The sequence below is a fragment of the Astyanax mexicanus genome, chromosome 18 (assembly GCF_023375975.1).
Source record: "Astyanax mexicanus isolate ESR-SI-001 chromosome 18, AstMex3_surface, whole genome shotgun sequence".
Lineage (NCBI taxonomy): Eukaryota > Metazoa > Chordata > Actinopteri > Characiformes > Acestrorhamphidae > Astyanax > Astyanax mexicanus.
Window position 1 is genome coordinate 20,377,380 of NC_064425.1, and position 17,558 is coordinate 20,394,937.

At 36.9% G+C, this 17,558-nt stretch overlaps 1 protein-coding gene across 1 annotated transcript in view; it reads left to right on the forward strand.

Moving 5' to 3' along the window:
* Nucleotides 1-8,895: 8,895 nt before the first annotated feature.
* tfdp2 (transcription factor Dp-2) overlaps nucleotides 8,896-17,558 on the forward strand; it is a 55,923-nt gene continuing 47,260 nt past the window's right edge. Inside the window, exon 1 of the mRNA XM_007236747.4 lies at nucleotides 8,896-9,052. The gene's annotated coding sequence lies outside the window, so the exon portion shown is untranslated. The remainder of the gene's footprint in view (nucleotides 9,053-17,558) is intronic.

The following is a 17,558-nucleotide window of genomic DNA, read 5'->3' on the forward strand; positions in this document are numbered from 1 at the left end:
TTCAAATACAAAGGTGATGAGTGGATGGTTGTAAATGGCTGTAGAGGTACCACATTCTTGTAGGGCTATGCATTGTTTTCTAAAGATGTTTTGTTAAACTGGAATAAATCCTACTGGTAGTCCTTCCTCAGGCCTAGAAAGTCTGCTCTAAACTGGTCAGCTGGAAGCCTCGGGACTTTACTCTGAAAATAAGCACTTTTCCAAAGTCTGCTAATCTGGGTTGGAGGGTAAAACTGCAGACTGCTATGGGGACCTGCACAGTTCTCAGACAGACGGTTTGTAAAATAATGCCTTAATCTTGCTTTTTCTGTATCTGTTCTCCAGAAACAGACTGGGTTTTGTATGGAAATCATTTTAAGGAGGGTGGGTTAGGCTTTAAAAAAGCTTTGGTTCAAAGCATGTTGTGGTCTGGGTTTTTGTATTTAACAAAGACGACATGTTTGTTTTTGTTTTTTTGTAAATGTGTGATTTGACTAGTTCCGGTTAGGTGTTAATTTTCTTGATTTAGATCTGGTGTAACATTTTTTATTTTAAAATCTATAATTGAGATTTCCTGTGTGTTCATATTTGGCAAATTTTGTATTAAAATATATTTCTTGGACTTGGGAGTTGACTTGTTTTTCTACCTCTGAAAGAAGCTGTGCTATATACAAACTGAAAGTAGAGCCTGTTTGACCAGTGTCAGGAATTTACTGGTTAGATGAGCACACATACATGCATGATTTGTTTTTGTTTACTGAGTGTTTTGTTAAGCTCAGTGGACACATGTATCATAGGATCATGAGAAAATGCCACTCTAATATATTGAGCTGGCTCAAAAAAGTGTTGACTGTATTTGAACTGGGTGGAGTATGCTACGTTTTATCAGGTTACAGGTTATTGTTGACGTGTTCAGTAAGTACAGTGATTCATCTTCTCCAGGTAAATAACCTCTGATGGGGAAATGAGTGAAAGCACTGCTCGACAAAATAGAGACCTGTGGAATGGGCCTAACCTGTTCACAGATAACATTACAACTAGTCACTGTGAGGTTGTCAGGTGCTAAAAAATGAAGAATGTTTGTTAAATCTAGATTTTGCAAGCCTTGTCTATAGGTTGTGCATCTCTAAAATTAGTCAATTATGAAATATTTACTTTTTATCTAGCTATTTATTATACAACTGAGTCATTTATCTACTATTTGTCTTGTTTTACTTTTTATACTTTACTTTTATGCTTCTGCTACCTGGTTAAATTAAAGCTTAAAGTTATAAAAAAAGGAGCAAGGACTGAACCCACAAACCCAGGGCTTTAAAATTGTGCTACACTTGGATTTACCCAGATTTACTCACATTACTAAATTAACATACGGACACAGTTTTGTAATATACAGCTCTATAAATAACTAAGAGACCACTTCAGTTTCTGAATCGTTTTTTCTGATTTTGCCATTTATAGGTATAAATTTGAGGAAAACTACTGAAAACGTTTCTCCCAAATTCCAAATAAAAATATTGCCATGTGGAGCAAGTTTTAAGAGTTCAGAAATTAATATTTTGTGGAATAACCCTGGTTTTAATCACACTTTTCATGCATCTTGGCATGTTCTCCTCCACCAGTCTTACACACTGCTTTTTGGATAACTCCTGTGGTACAAATTCAAGCAGTTCAGCTTGGTTTGATGGCTTGTGATCATGTCTTGACTATATTCCAGAGGTTTTCAACTTGGTAAAATCAAAGAGAGAGAGCTGTATGATTGAAAAATTTTGAAACTCCCTCAGAGTTGTAGAGTAAATAGGGAGGTAGTTCAAGCCTTTTTTCTTAGACAACAGTGACGCCTGGTGGACTAAAGGTGAGTTACAACATGAGTGACTACAGCAATGCGCCAGTTAATTCAAGTTTTAAAGTTGCATTAAATTGAGTCTGTTTTGTGGATCGTCTGGTTTCCTCCACGACGTCACGTTTTATATTTTTTGCGTAAATATGATATTTTTAAAACTTGATTTTTGATATCTTTAACGGTCAGACTAGATCCAGCCTTAAAACATGCTCATCCGGGGCACACATGAGTGAATTCCCTGGTTTCCAGTTGGGCTGTGCCACTGGGCTTATTATCTGGGAGGGTTTTCCCACAGTGGGAGACTAGTATTCTACCGATGATATAAAACCTTTCAGGTCCAACTTCAATTTACTGTATGTATGATACGCACAAAATCTAATACCAAAATGTACCAACAACATTAAACCTACAGTCTTTAATATAGCAGTTCAGTGATCAGCCACAAGGGGCGCTGCTACTCTCAACAGCCTATGGCTATTCTGGCACAATCAATATTACAGACATGTGTTCCCATTTCCATAACAAAATCTGGTTTATATTTAACAATGATTGTTAAATATAATTTATTATATATTTATAATTAAAACCATATACAGCCCTGAAAAAAAAAATAAAGACCACTTCAGTTTCTGAGATTTTGCTATTTAAAGGTATATGTTTGAGTAAAATGAACATTGTTGATATATTCTATAAACTACGAACAACATTACTCCCAAATTCCAAATAAAAATATTGTCATTTAGAGCATTTATTAGCAAAAAATGAGAAATAACAATCAATAATTGGTGTAATAACCCTGTTTTTTGATCACAGGTTTCATGCATCTTGGCATGTTCTCTTCCACCTGGAGCAAAAAATCAAGCAGTTCAGTTTGGTTTGATGGCTTGTGATCATCCATCTTTCTCTTGATTACATTCCAGAGGTTTGCAATTTAATAAAATCAAAGAAACTCATCAGCCAAAAATGTTCTTAAATGTGAAGGCAATACAATGTATAATGTAAGTTTATTCCAAGTCATTTCAGAGCATTTCTCATTGACAATAAATCAAGAATTATCATCTAGAATAATACAGTGGATAGGTATGGCATCACATCAACCTTATAAGTCGGCGTAAAAACACCAGGTGAAAAAAATTAACCAGCATGTTTTAACATTTTGCGTGTGCAAATTAACTTTTCGCGATCGCAAATGTTTAGCTTGCAAGCAAAAAATGAGAGGGATCTGGAAATCTTGTGCGCTCTGAACAAAATATATCTCTCGAGATTAATTTTCCCCCTCTCGGGTGTTTTTTTCCCTCTGCAATTCGCTGCTCTCATTGCGCCATGCGAAGTAACTGCGGCTGTTGTTTTTGCTCCAGTTTTTTGAGCTTGAGGTGGAAAGGGGTGGTTTTGACAGTTTGGGGGCGGGGTCAGGGTCACCTCGGTGCATGCTTTTGGCTGATATCTCCAGGCTTTGTCATGGACCGTCTCAGGGGTCAGACAGCGCCAGAGAGCGGGTTGTTTAGATTTTAACATAGCTAGTTAGCTAACCCTCCTGCTGTCCTTCTTTCTCCGCCCTCCTCTGTTGTTAGTAGGAGAGCCAGGTTAGTAGGCGGTCCGTCACAAACTCTGGAGATATCAGCCAATAGTATTCGCTGAGGAAGGCGATCCTGACCCTGACCCCGCCCCCAAGCTGTTAAAACCACCCATTTAAACCCGAGCAAAAACAATAATTCGCACAGCCCGTGAGGAGAGCTGTGAATTCGAGAGGGGAAAAACACCCGAGAGTAGGAAAATGAAGCTTGAGAGCGATATTTTGTTCAGCGCGCACACTATTCCTTTTTTGGCTTGCAAGCTTTACCTTTGCACTCTCGAGAAGTTAATGCACACACACAAAATACGTTGGTTAATTTTTTTCACCTGGCATTTTTGCGCCCCCGACTTTTGACATTTACATTTACATTTAAGGTATTTAGCAGACGCCCTTATCCAGAGCGACGATGTTCGATGTTACATCAGATATCCAAAGCTAGGATCAAGAGATACACACTGATGTGACAGAGCAGCTACAGGGTGCACATAGAGTAAAGGAAATAATTATTTGATCCCTTGCATATTTTTTGCCCACTGGCAAAAACATGAAAAGTCTATAACTTTAAGGCTAACTTTGTTTTAACAGATAGAATGTAAAAAATAAAATCCAGACAATCACATTGAATAAATTACATACGAGTTAATTAAGAGCATATAACTTGTCTGTAGGAGCCAGAACTCTTATTTCTCTCTGCAAAATGTAAATAAATGTGTAGAAATTATATATTTTTTACTTAAACTTCTAGACTGTTCTTTACTTTGTCAGTGGACAAATTTAGAAAATTAGCAATGGATCAAATATTTATTTAATTTTCTGTAATGATGAAAATTAAAAAGAGACAAAAAAATAGAGATGCAAGTTTTTAATTGAACAACAGCAATATGTGATGTGACTCTTAGCCCTTTTCATAGTCTACGCACAAACAGGAATGTTCCTTGGATGAAGCACCAGTTCTATTACAGGGTGCCACATGCAACCATTCTTTAACACTTTCAAATCTGGAGTTACAAAAAGTTAAGTTATAAGAAGACCAATGCTGTGCACAGATGGAATTTAGCTTCCACATCTATGCAGAAAAAAAAAACACCTGTGTTTCCAACATGTTCATTAATTTGTTAATTTATTTTACAGGTAACATTACACTCCGCCCCCAATAATGACAGTGTCACGACCAGAACTCCCTTTCCCGCTAAGAAAACCAGCATAGCCAGCTCACACTGGACAAGCTTGGTGCTTTAACTGGTCTATATGCATGGGCTGACCAAACTTTACCATGCTAGTTGACCAATGTGACCAACAAATTTGTCCACATCAGCACTCCCCATTTTTTGCTGGTTCAGCAATGATATTGATAAGTACAAAAAACAGTGCTTGTACTTGTTTTTTCTACAGCTTGGCCTCCTGAAACACTTCCCTGTTGGCAGTATCTGGCTCACTCACTCAGTACATAAGATGGACACCAGGCCATTTTGACAATCTGGGGGTGTTATTAGTGCAACTATAGAGGAAGGTGAGTTGCAGGGATCCACCCACCACATCAGCTAGTAGCTGTAGACCAGGAATGCCCAGCCTGGGTCCTGATGATCTACCACCCTGAGGAATTTAATACTGAAACATACCATTATGCTGTTGCTCTAGAGACCTTTATTACACTGTAGGACAGGTGTAACATTAGGGCTGAAACTAAAGTTTACAAGCTCCAGAATACGTGGGTCAATCTACATGTGAGGCAAAGGTTTGGTTACACTTTTGTTTATAGGAAAGCTCATATCTGTTTAAGAATTGATCCCAGAAATAACACACCTAATACGCTGACATGCCAAAAAGTCATGGGGCAACTGTATGTAATATAATAATAAAGCGTTACCTCAGCAGACATCTTGTGAAAATCCATGCTTGTGTAAGTTGTAAGGTGTTATATTGTGTGCAGTCAGCATGCTTATGGCATATGCTTGAGCAATGTCTGATAGAGGGTGCCAGCTGAATTGGATACAAACTTTTATGAAATTGAATGGACATTTAACATTTTTTGATATATTGTGTCACGTGTGCAGGGAATGATGGTCATAACCTCTATTGAACATGATAGTAGTTCTTGTCCTATGTCTTTTGGCATATCAATGTAGTAATACTATGTTAAATATGTGAAAAATTTCCTTTGTTCTTGAATGTGATAAATATCATCACTGTCCAAAGAAAATGATGTATCTTCATTTTTGTGGGTTTTTTTCCACATAATTTGAGCACATAAGCTACTATTAATATCGTGTGACAATTTGATTATGAATAAATAATTGTTTTTACATTGACATCTATTAACAGTTAAGAAGTTTTTGTCCTTCTCTTGTAAATGACTATTTTGAATATATTTTTCTTTGAACCATGACGATATGTGCCCCATATCTTTTCCTGGTGAAGCATGAGCCTCACCTGCATGCTTGTTTGACCCTCCTGATAAGATTGTTTGCTTTGTTTGACTGTCATACAGACTTCAGTAACCAGCCCTTGATCACTTCTCTTTTGAGGGCTATATAAACATGGTTCTGTTCTTCAACTAAAACTACACATCTTTTACACTCTACACCTGTCTCACATTGTTTCTTATCTATTTACAATAACCGATACCACCATATCGTCATCATGGTTTAGTGTTGCATTCTTGTTAAATAACCTTTGAGATACTTCCATCATCAGTTATTTATATCAGGTAATATATTCAATAGTAAATCCAAGTACATTTTAAATGATTATTTCCATTTACTAATTCACTAGTTTTGGTGTCTGGTGCTACAATAAGTTGGGTTCCCCTTTTAAAAACTTGGTTCCTCTCAAGGTTTCTTCCCGTCTCTCTGAGGAAGTTCAGCCTTGCCTCTGTCACCTGTGGCCTACTCACTAAAGGCTCAGATCCAGATCTCTGTAAACATGATGGCAGTTGGTAAAACTGCTGTACATTTTTTACTTGACCTGAGTTGACATACATTTATTGATGTTTTTGTCTGATTTGCAAAGGCCCTGTGGTTGAAAGTCATGAGCAAAGAGAAGCGTTTACCCTCACACTAACACACATATAAAGAGCAGGTGTGCCCTGAGGTAGCAATAACTCCCTGTGGGTTTTCTTCCGAAGTGCTTATCGATCTGCCAATCTGCACCCACACAGTCCTGAATATTTAGTATTCTGTCAAATGTGCAATTGCCATTTTCACTAACATTCAGAGGGCCATAAAACCATGAATGACTCATATGTTCATGCTTTTCAAGAAAAGAGTGTTATTCAGTGTCTTCTTTATATCAGCTATACCCTTCTGTTACAGCTAACCAAGGTTTACTAGCATAACATTTGTAGTCTCCAGTAGTTTTAAATGCAAATTCAAAATAATTTTACAATACACACAAAAACGATAATGTAGGTAAGTGATGTCTAAGAAGAATCGTGTGGACCACGTTATGAACATTTTATGTCTTAACAACATTCAGTTGGTGTAAAGATTCTTTACCAACTGAAAAGTTTCTCACAATCAAACATCATTGTTATAGATGGATAGATAGATAGATAGATAGATAGATAGATAGATAGATAGATAGATAGATACTTTATTGATCCCGAAGGAAATTTAGCATAAACAAGGTTCTTGTTTAAATTGCTTAATTTTTACCTTTGTACCTTCCTGTTGCCTTTTCCCAACAGCCCTGCTAACAGGGAACATTAAAAGAACGTTCAGCAAAGATTTAAAGAGGTTCCTAAATGGTGAGCCTGTAACGTTACAGAAATAATGTTTTCAGGAACGTTCTGAAAACATAATAATAATGTTCTGCATCACAACGTTTTAGAATGTTTCTCACATAACGTTCCCAGCTAGATAAATACTAACTTTATGAAAATGTTAAAAGAAACGTTCTCAAAACAAAAAATGAAAACACTGACACAACTGATGTTGCAGCGACTTTACCAGAAGGTTTAAAAATGCTAAATAAAAACATTAAAAATTTGAGAAAATGTTCTGCGAACCAAAACGTGTTAGCTGAGAGAGTAAAAGAAAACCCTGCTGAATAAACAGCAGAATCAGCTCAAGCTGGTTAAACTGGCCAGACAGTTTAGTGCTTGGTTAACCAGCCGAGCTCTATTTTTGTTTGTTTGATAATGAGCTGGTCAACAAGCATAACCAACCAGCTACCAACAAAACTAAGCTAACTGAGCTGTTTTACCAGCATGAGTATAATCACCCCCATCAATCATGATGGGCAACAGCTGCTTAACCAGTTAGCCTAGTTAGCTATGTTAAAACCAGCTGAATTCTTTTCAGAGAAACACAACAAAATATCTTTATAAAAGCGATCTGTAGAGATTTATTGTTCAATCCACCTCCTCCTCCTTCTTCTCCCTCGAAATGAAATGTCTCTTGCACGCTGAAATATTAAAGCTGTATTTAAATGCCCTCCCTCCTCAGGTCGGTTTGCCATATGTTACAGTAAAATCATCTCGGCCAGCCCAAATACAGCAGCAGGCCTCACTCCCCGCTGTCTTCCTCTTACCTCCACTTCGCTAATTTTTAATTAGGTCGCATTATTATTATTTTTTTTTTTGTTGTCAACTTAATTAACTTACATTTTAAAAAGAAAATTAAAATAACAAATTAAATAAATAATGAGTTAAATTAATAATAAATACATATTTTATATCATGCATTTATTCTTTATTACCTTAAAAATAAAGTTACTTTTTTGTATTATTATTTTTCGAAATTAATTTATTTGCTTTCTTCCACGCAACACTTTTTTTGTTTGTTGTATAAGTGGAAGACAATACATGTTGCACCCATAATTGCAGCATTTAAAATAACATTAAAATATGAAAGAATAACATTTAAGCTACAGAACATAAAAAAATAGTAATAAATTACGATAAACACAGATTGGGTAAGAAAAAAGCAACAATAAATTAATATTTGAAAGCTAAATTAAGTTACACCTGTTTACTTTTCAAGATAATATATTAAAAATATTGTTATTGGTGTTATTTTTGACTAAATATGTGAATTTAGAGTAAACTTAATCTCAGCAATAATAAGTGTATGATAATTAAAAGCAGTTTTGTCACACAAAAATTATTAATTATTATTAATTATTAAAAACATGCTTAATGTTTGGTTTTCAGGAAGAAAATATATATTAATAAAAAATAAAAATATAAGAAATATATAAAATCCTCAGACGAAGAAAAAATCTTATTCAAGAAATGTATGTGGTATAGTTTGCCTTATATAAAATATTATTAATAACACTATTCCATTCAGAAACATCTATAGAAACTTTATTGTGCAGCAGTTCTTCTACATATTTATTCTTTACGCGACGCCTTTGTGCTTTCAGACAGTTTTCACGTTTTTACGTCTCGTTGCGGAAGCGGCCAATCAGCTCTGGGCTGCAACGTTGCGTCACGGTAGGTCTCAGCCAATCAGAGCGGAGAGCTGCCTGCCACCGCCAAGCTTGTGTGCGGAGTTGGGCTCTCAGGAAGTGGAGCGGAGGGCCGAGAGAGGCAGCAGCAGGCAGCAGGCAGCAGGCAGGCGCAGTGCGAGGAGCTCTTCTGCTGAAAAGTTGCTTCTTTGTGCTTCTGGGCTCCGTTTTCTGCAGTAACCGGGTGGAGAGCACGGACTGGACCTCAGGTAGAGTACTGGCGGGGCTGTGGTGCGGGGATAGAAGTATTTGGAGCCCAGGTGAAGTTGAGGCTGTGGGTTTAAAGCGCTGCTCGGACGGATAGAGCTAGCAGCGGCTCTTGAATGCGGCCATGGCACACAAACTTGGAGTGTGAAAGTGAGTTTAAACGACTGTAGAAACTGATGGTGAAGTTCAAGAGAAAGGACAGTTTAATCTGGAGTTTCCAAAATATCAGCTTAGTCTACAATAATAATATTTAGAGAGCCACGGTTTTACTCAAACAACAATAACAACAGTAGGATAGTTAGCTTTGCATTCGTTAAAGTGGCAGTGCTTAAATGTTATTTTAACTTAACGTAGTATACATATAGTATTGGGTGTAGAGGGGATATTATATAAATATAGTTAAATATATAGCATAGTTAAGTATGCTTCTGCAACCAAACCTGCAAAGCCAAATATAGTTAGTTATCTTAGCTATTAAATCTAAAAACAGAGTGAGTGGTCTGATATGTAGGGGTGTGCCATATCGTATCGTATGCAGTAATATCGCCAACAATTTTTAATATCATGGACGATATTATATCCTGAATATCGTGCCACATCGCCCACCCCTATTTATCACATCAGGGTACTAAATTTTTTGCTGTCTTTAGTTAATGTAAAACTCACACTGTTCTCATTTCCCATTATATATATACTAGATACAGATTATATCTGTCCAGTATCATTTATGGATATTTGAAGATAGTTGGAGTGCATTATTAGTATCATGACATTCTGCATCATTGACTTCTGTTACAAATGTGATAAACTTCTTGTATTTTTTAATATCTCAGTTATGGCTGTGCCAAATCATATCATATGCAATAATCAAATTTTATTTTCATTTTGTTGCAATAGTGTATTCTTGATATAATATTTTTTTTATGTATTTTTAAAATTCAGTTTTCGCTCATATCGCCAAGAGTATCCTTATCGCAAAAATACCATGAAATATTTGTCTTACTGTCTTACTTTTTATGCTGGTTACCTTGAGCATCTTTGGCACTGCTAATGTAGGTTGAATGAGAAAAGATAGGAAAACTACAACAGCGAACATGGAAATATCAGAACAGCAAATTTGTGTCTTCGTTTGTATTCATCTGCTCATTAATGCAGCAATAAACCAAAGAAATGTAGCGTTAATATTAGAATTGAACTAACATATCCACTCATCATCTTTGAAAGAAGAACACACCACAATGTAGCTACATTTTAAAAGTAACTTGCTACCTTTCTGGAAGCTTATAGCCAATTACCCATTCTTACCTGAGTAACCTTTAAAAAAATTAGACTGTCATTTTAACTTGGACTGTCTGCACTTGATGTCTGTTAACTAGCGTTAGATATCAGACTGCAGAACTATGATTAATATCTATGGTTTATTTATTTCATGTGTCTATTTTTTTGATAAAATGCTAGCTAGTGACTTACTTATTGTTCTTGAAAGCAAGAGAAAAAAGAAACACGTTTTTAAAGTACGTTTAACGCTATAACATTAGCTCATATGTGTATAAACAACTCGCAGGTAGCTAAGCTAACTATTACTAACGTTAAAGTCATTAAAGCCACGCTAAAGTCTTGATATTTAGGCGTGTATTGTTTTACTTCAGACCCACAACAGTGTTTATGAAGCGCTTGAGTGTGTGTAAACCTGTTAGCTAGTTAGCTTAGCTATAGGTTAACTAGCTGCCAGTGTGGGTACTGTGTGTCTGGTTCCTGTATAAGAGAAGCAGAGCAGGCTGATCTGCTGTTGCTGCGAGCCGGGCGTTGCTCTGTCAGCTTGCAGTTTGCACATTTCCGCTCGTTTTGTAGTTTTGTAGGGACCGTGTGGACATGACTTGGCCTATTGTTGACTAGATCAAAGGCGAATTTGCATATCTCTCTTTTGCCTTTCTAAATGGTAAAGATGGGTGGCTTCAGTTGTATATATTTACACATGTTGTGGTGGTGGTTGTGGTAGTTCAGGACTACAGCTTATGGTTATTTTGGTTATGGACTAGGTTAGTTAAGCTGTTAATCAATGGTTAGTCAATTTAATCATCGATTATTTGTGCCATTCTTCAGTCTGTGCTTCCTTTGGGCACAGCTCCTGTTCCAATGCATGCTTTACCTCACCTGCTTAAGTCTGCACACCTGTGAAAATCACCCTGCTGTCCAGCCCAGCCTCTGTCTTAGCATCACATCTCACTGTGTGATTTATTAAACATGAATGAGAAAATTAAGTAAATAAATTAGTTAGTTAAATGATGCACACTTAAAATAATTAGAAAATACTAGGGCTGTTAACATTAACACGTTAACTTGTGCAGTAAATCTGAAATACTATTTAGTGATACAAGCTATATAAATGCTTACTGTTAAGTTTAGAAGGTTGATTTTTTTTGTTTATGCTGAATTTTAAGCTCTCTCTCTCTCTCTCTCTCGCACACATTTGCATGTTGTTTAAGGTTAAACTCAGTAACTCAGCACATTATAATATTATAGTTAAAAAAAACATAAGATTATAATACAGTAAAGGAGGATCTGCTCTGCCAGGTGTTAATCACACTGCACCATTCTTTTGAATAAGAATTAGTGAACAATATATTGTCCCTAGAAATATTGCAATGAACTATTATTCTTATTGTAAGACCAGTAAATTCCATTGACATAATGATAATAGATTAATCATATCACATGAGGTAGTATGCAGGTTTATAGGTTATCTTTGTAGTCTAGTTAACGTTTCCTTGAATGAACAACTCTTGAAAGTGGGATATAACGATGCTTTTTTCTATTAAAACAATATTGTGATGTACTTTTGCTAAGGTCTCAAAACCTGTATCTTGAGCCATAGAGTAGTGTGTGGTAATAATGTCAGACATGGTCTAGTCAGTGGTGAAGCATCACTGTAAAAAACTATGTACCAGGGCTACCAGCAGTGAGGTGTTAGCTGTCCTATTTTTGCACAAATAGTGCTTCATATAGAGATATGGTACATATGTATATGGTACATCAGCAAGATGTGGTAGCACAGTACCCTGTGGTACTTACCCTGTGGTAAGTAGTGTGTGTGTGTGTGTATGTGTTGTGTAAATACCTGGAGTTATTTAAATGCTCTTAGGACGCTAAACAGGAATACTGGTATTCCCACCAGATTTACCATAAACAAAAAACATTAAGACAAATTAGCAAAACTAAAATCCTGGTTTAAGAATGCAACAGTAGGCACTGGCCATTTTTATATATTTTAGCTTTCTGTAGGACACTACTGCTACTTTTCTAAGTTAATATAAGTGTAACTGTGTATAAGTTGTTCCTTTGAGTTTTAGGGAGTTTTGAAGACCACAGCAGCACTTTTTACCCTAACTGATAAAGTAATTAATGCAAATTGTTCAAGTCTTCAAATGTAATTCTTACACTAAACATTACTTATGTTTACATTGTCTTAAAAGCCAAAAAAAAGAAGTTACTTTGGTTCTAGAATATCATAAACTATAAGTTTAAAGTAACCCATGGCCATTTTAGATCTAATCATAGATCAAGCTTGTATAAAAATGAAATATTGCAGAGTTAAAAGCGTACACCACATTTATCCAAAGTTCATTGCTCAAACATATCATGATACTAATACTAATACACTCTGTATATCTAATACTCAGATATAATTTTCTGTTTTTTTTGGCCAGATATAGTCTGTCTCTGGTGAATAAGTCATGGATTACTTAAAACAATAAAATTTTTAGTTGCATGATTGTGACTATACCACATTCATATATTGTGATGACAATGCTAAAACGATAAATCGTGCAGTCCTATTGCTTGAGACAGTATTATGTACTGTGTTAGTGATGAAAGATTATGATTATGCCTTGAGGCCAGCCTAATGTACTGAATGTGGAGGGCAGACTGTCAGATTTGAAGCAGACATCTGTTGGTTCTATACAAACAGCCAGCCGCCTGTACATTTAATCCCTTGTGTCGGGGGGAGGGGAAACAAGCCCCCCACCAGGAGCTCATGGAGTGACAGGTGTCTTCCCCCTCCCTGATACTTAGCACCTCGGGAACGTGTCTGTGTTTGTGTGTGGAGAGAAATGGCGGTAGAAGGGCAGATTTCACCAGTGCATACATAGCCTTGCGTCCTGCCAAACACTTAAGCATTGGCAGAGGAGGGTTAGGCATGACTTGACTGGGCTGTGCCCTTTTAAAACTAGAGTGACAAAATGGGTTCTTTGGGAGAGTGCCATAAGAGAACCTCATCAGTCTTAAATTGTTCAAAAACAGCCCATTAGGAATTTATTGCTTTTGTTATGTCACAGAAAAGCAACTAATTTAAGGGGCCAAATGTATTTGAACACTCTAGAATTTTCTGCATGGGTTTGTCACAAAATGTGATCTGATCTCTGATCTGATCAAGAATATTGAGAAATATAATGTGCCTAAAATAATAACGAGTAATATGATCATTCATGTACTACTAGAAAAAGTAAAAGTATGTGGACCTTTGTGTTAAGGACTTCAGAAAAGCTAATTAGAGTCAAGTGTTAGCATAAACTGGGTTATTGCTAGTTTGGAGGTGTGGACTAGAGCTAATTTAACTAATAATCACTTAAACTTTTGAGTTTTCTTTACACAAGAAGGATAAACATAAAAAAATGTAATGTATGGTGTAGGAAACATCATGATGAAGTCTATCAAAGTATTCTACAGGATAATGTTGGAGTGCCTATATTTCAGGTGAAACTCTGTAGAACTCTGTAAAAGAACATCCTTTGAAATTTGTTCTTTAAGGCTTCTTTGGTTAAAAAAAAAAAAAAAAGTAATTTCTGACAGAACCATGAAAATGAAAAGAATAATTTCAATACTTCAATGGTTCTAAAAGAAAACATATGGTTAATGGAGATGATTGAACCCTTTAAATTTGTACAGTAAGAAAACCATGTTTAGTATTAATATATTAATGTATGCTTAAAGCGTGTGCAGAAGTTCAGCCCCGCCCTGCCCATTCAGCCCAGTCTGCTGTTTGAACGAGGCACCATAACAAGGCAACCAATTGGAACAGAGCTCATTTACATATATACCATGTATCAGTCTTAAAGGCTCGGTAACAAATGCCATCTGTTGCGTTCTATGGGATATGTGCTTTAATTAAATAATTTTGCTTTATTGTGATTTGGTTGTCATGTGATATATAGCACAATAAATCAAGAGCGTGTTATACGTTGTGCGTTTATACGCAAGTGAGTGACAGTCTGCCAGAGGAAGACCATGTGTCCCTTTTGGCGCCATTTTCCAGCTGTCTTTCTCTGCACCATGCACTCTAGTGTCACCATGATGTTTCCCGTGGGACGTACAGGCGCTGCAAACGTTCGCTGTCATTTTTTTTCTCTTTTTCTTTTGTATATGTACAACTGCATATTCTAAACAACACAGAACATAGCCTTCATTCACACTGACTGCACCGTTACCTAGAACATGGTGGTGTTCTAGGAAGCAGCAGCTCCAGCAGCTCTGGCATTGAGTTTCCCGATTACTCAAGACCTGTTTGATCCAGTTACCCTGACCTAACCCTGTCATACAGTTACATCCCCTGGACATCTGCATCTTCAACTCATACTGACCCCAGAATACTGCCAAATAAAATTCTGGAGCTGAATTGTTGTTTGTAAAATGGCCTAATAAGGCCCCTGGGATGTTCCTTTGGGAGTTTTTAGACAGCCGTTTTCACAGTGTCTGTAGGCTTTCCTAATGACACTTGATGATGCAATGAAAAACATTAGGTTCAGATATTTGCAGGATATTGCAAGATGGACTTACTTAACCTGGGCCTGCTTTGCCTTATTTGACTCTTTTTGCAGCAGGTTACATAAATGTTGGCACACACTTGATGTGACTTGATGTAACTAAAAACAGAACTATTTGCTGTACACAACAACCATTGTACTATTAGCGTATATATACATATTTGTGTTTAAATTAGCTAAAACAAGCAAATTAAATATAATTTCAGGTTAATCACATTGAGAGTCCTTGGCCAAGTCTTCTAATACTACACTGGCCCATCTGTGTAATTGGAATAACCTTGTAAATTGCTCTGGATTAGAGCGTCAGCTAAATTACCTAAATGTAAACGTAAAACTCTTTCTTTTTGTAGTATGCTGGAAAATGTGATTTTGTTATATTACATATGTTATATTATCAGCACAATTAGATGTGTCCACATTTTAATGCCATTTTTTGCTCCCTGAAAATAGTTTTTCGAAAAAACTCTTTCAAGCCCTATCTTAACGGGATTAGTTTTTTCAGGGGGTCCTGGGGTAATAAAATCTGGTAATTTTAGTCCTGTCCGGACAGACATCTCTGAGTTTCGTCTCCTTGTGTTTAATAAAATAGCTAATTGTCTACTGCCACGCACTGTAATTACATTTTGAGCATGCATTTCCACAGAGTTCCACAGAGATCCACGTAAACCCAATAGTGAGTGGAAATGGAGGAGCTACTGAACGTGAAGTCATGACTGAGAAAGCCAAAAAAACTCACTGGTCCTCCTGTTTTTTCAGTTGCAGTCCGTATGCAAGAGTTTTATTAATGAGTAGAAGCGTGAAATATTTTGCACAGACGTCCCCCTGAGAAACGAATGCCATCCAGATAAGGTTTAGTGTGGGGATTTTCTTTTATTGTTTTTTTTTTGTAAGGGTGGGGAAAATGGCATGTCACATGTTTCTGACCGAATCTCAAAATACCTTGTTATCTTAGATTAGATCAGATATAGTGCTGGGAGATGTTTTCTATTACAAGTTATATATCACAATATATTTCCTAAATTCTGACAGTACAATAAGTCTAGGTCCGGATTGTATGTTTTCTTATAGTAAACATATAGGATGTTCAAGCGCCATTTGATATGACCTGACAACTGGATCTGATCACCTACAAAAGCACCAATAATTGGGGTGGGGGTACATCTGGTCAGCTGTGGTGGGTAACTGCTCACAGTGGTCCAAGGAGGAACCAATCTAATACTAGTGACAGGGTGGCTGTGCTTTCAAGGCTCCTTAATGTGTAAATGCAATGAAGGCTATCCCATCTAGTGGATATGGAAGAACCAACAAAAAGGCTACTGTGGAGCAAGTCTCTAATAAAATTTCTATTGATTGGTATGAAAGGAAACCTCTCAACACACAGTACATCGCACCCTGCTCTGAAGTTGTCTGTAGACCAGAGTAGTCAGAGTGCCCATGCTAACCCCTATCCACCATCATTCATGCCTACAATGGACATAAAAGCTTCTGCACTGGACCTTGGAGCATTGCTATAAACTTGTTAAATTTGTGGGTATGTGTCAGATCTTTGGTGGATCCACCGTGCAAGTGTTATATACGATCTGATGCTATCATTTTGGTTTCAGATCCGCACAACGCACATTTTATAGGTCTTGTAGGGTTTGGTCTGGTAGCTGGCAGATAACCATCAGCATTTTAGTCATAATGTTTGTTTCTTAATGTTTTGGCTCATCGCTCTATATTCTGCATGGATGATCCAGCATGTCAGTTTGGCTTTGTGTGGGACTTGACCTAATCCCAATGTCCTCCCCCTTCTGTCCTCTGTGTATCTCATGCTAATCAGCTGTCCTGTCGAAGCAAAGGGCTTCCTGGTCACTCACCATGACCTATTAATGGCTTATGAAGCCCATATAGCGTTTATAGCACTTACTAATGCATTTATGCTGGTGCAGTAAAAATCTCCCTCTTCCAGAGTCTGGTTAATTTTGTGTAATGTATGAAAACCACCTCTGTATGTTCATGCTCCTTATTGCCACGCCTTAGCACATAATACACTTTGCCCTGTACATCCCTGTCCTATGATAATGCAGGGTGACCCTGTTGCCATGGTGACAGACTGAGCGGTGCTAGTGACAGATGGAAGGGGTCACGGAGTGGAGAGAAAGAGACTGAGCAAGAGAGAGAGAGAGAGGGAGACAGAGAAAAGAGTGAAGGTCCATCTCAGAATGCTTGCGCCCCAACGTCGCCACCCTATCAAATTCACTATAACTTTCCCTATCCACCTCACCACTTGTAAAAGGAAAAGCTTTGCAGACATGGCCTGCTTTATCAGCTAGATGCTTTATAGGAGACACTCTATACACTCTACAGTATAAAACTCTGTATATTTAGAATTAATGTTACATTTAAGTTCTCATTGGAAAGTTTTAATACCATATGGTTCACTAGAATTTACAGATTTATTTAGAGGTGGGCATTATGATGACAGACAGTATGCTTAAGCATATTGAGTAAATTATAAGTGCTCAAGGGACACTGGCCCAAATGCATATTCCATTACATATATTGCACGGCTTTTAATCCAATTTTTGAAGAAAAAAGCTCATAGTACAAAATACACACTGTCATATTTTTAAAAATCAATCTAAAATAAACATTTTCCTCAATCAGAGAATTGGGATCTGTGTGGGCAGAGCTTAAACACAAC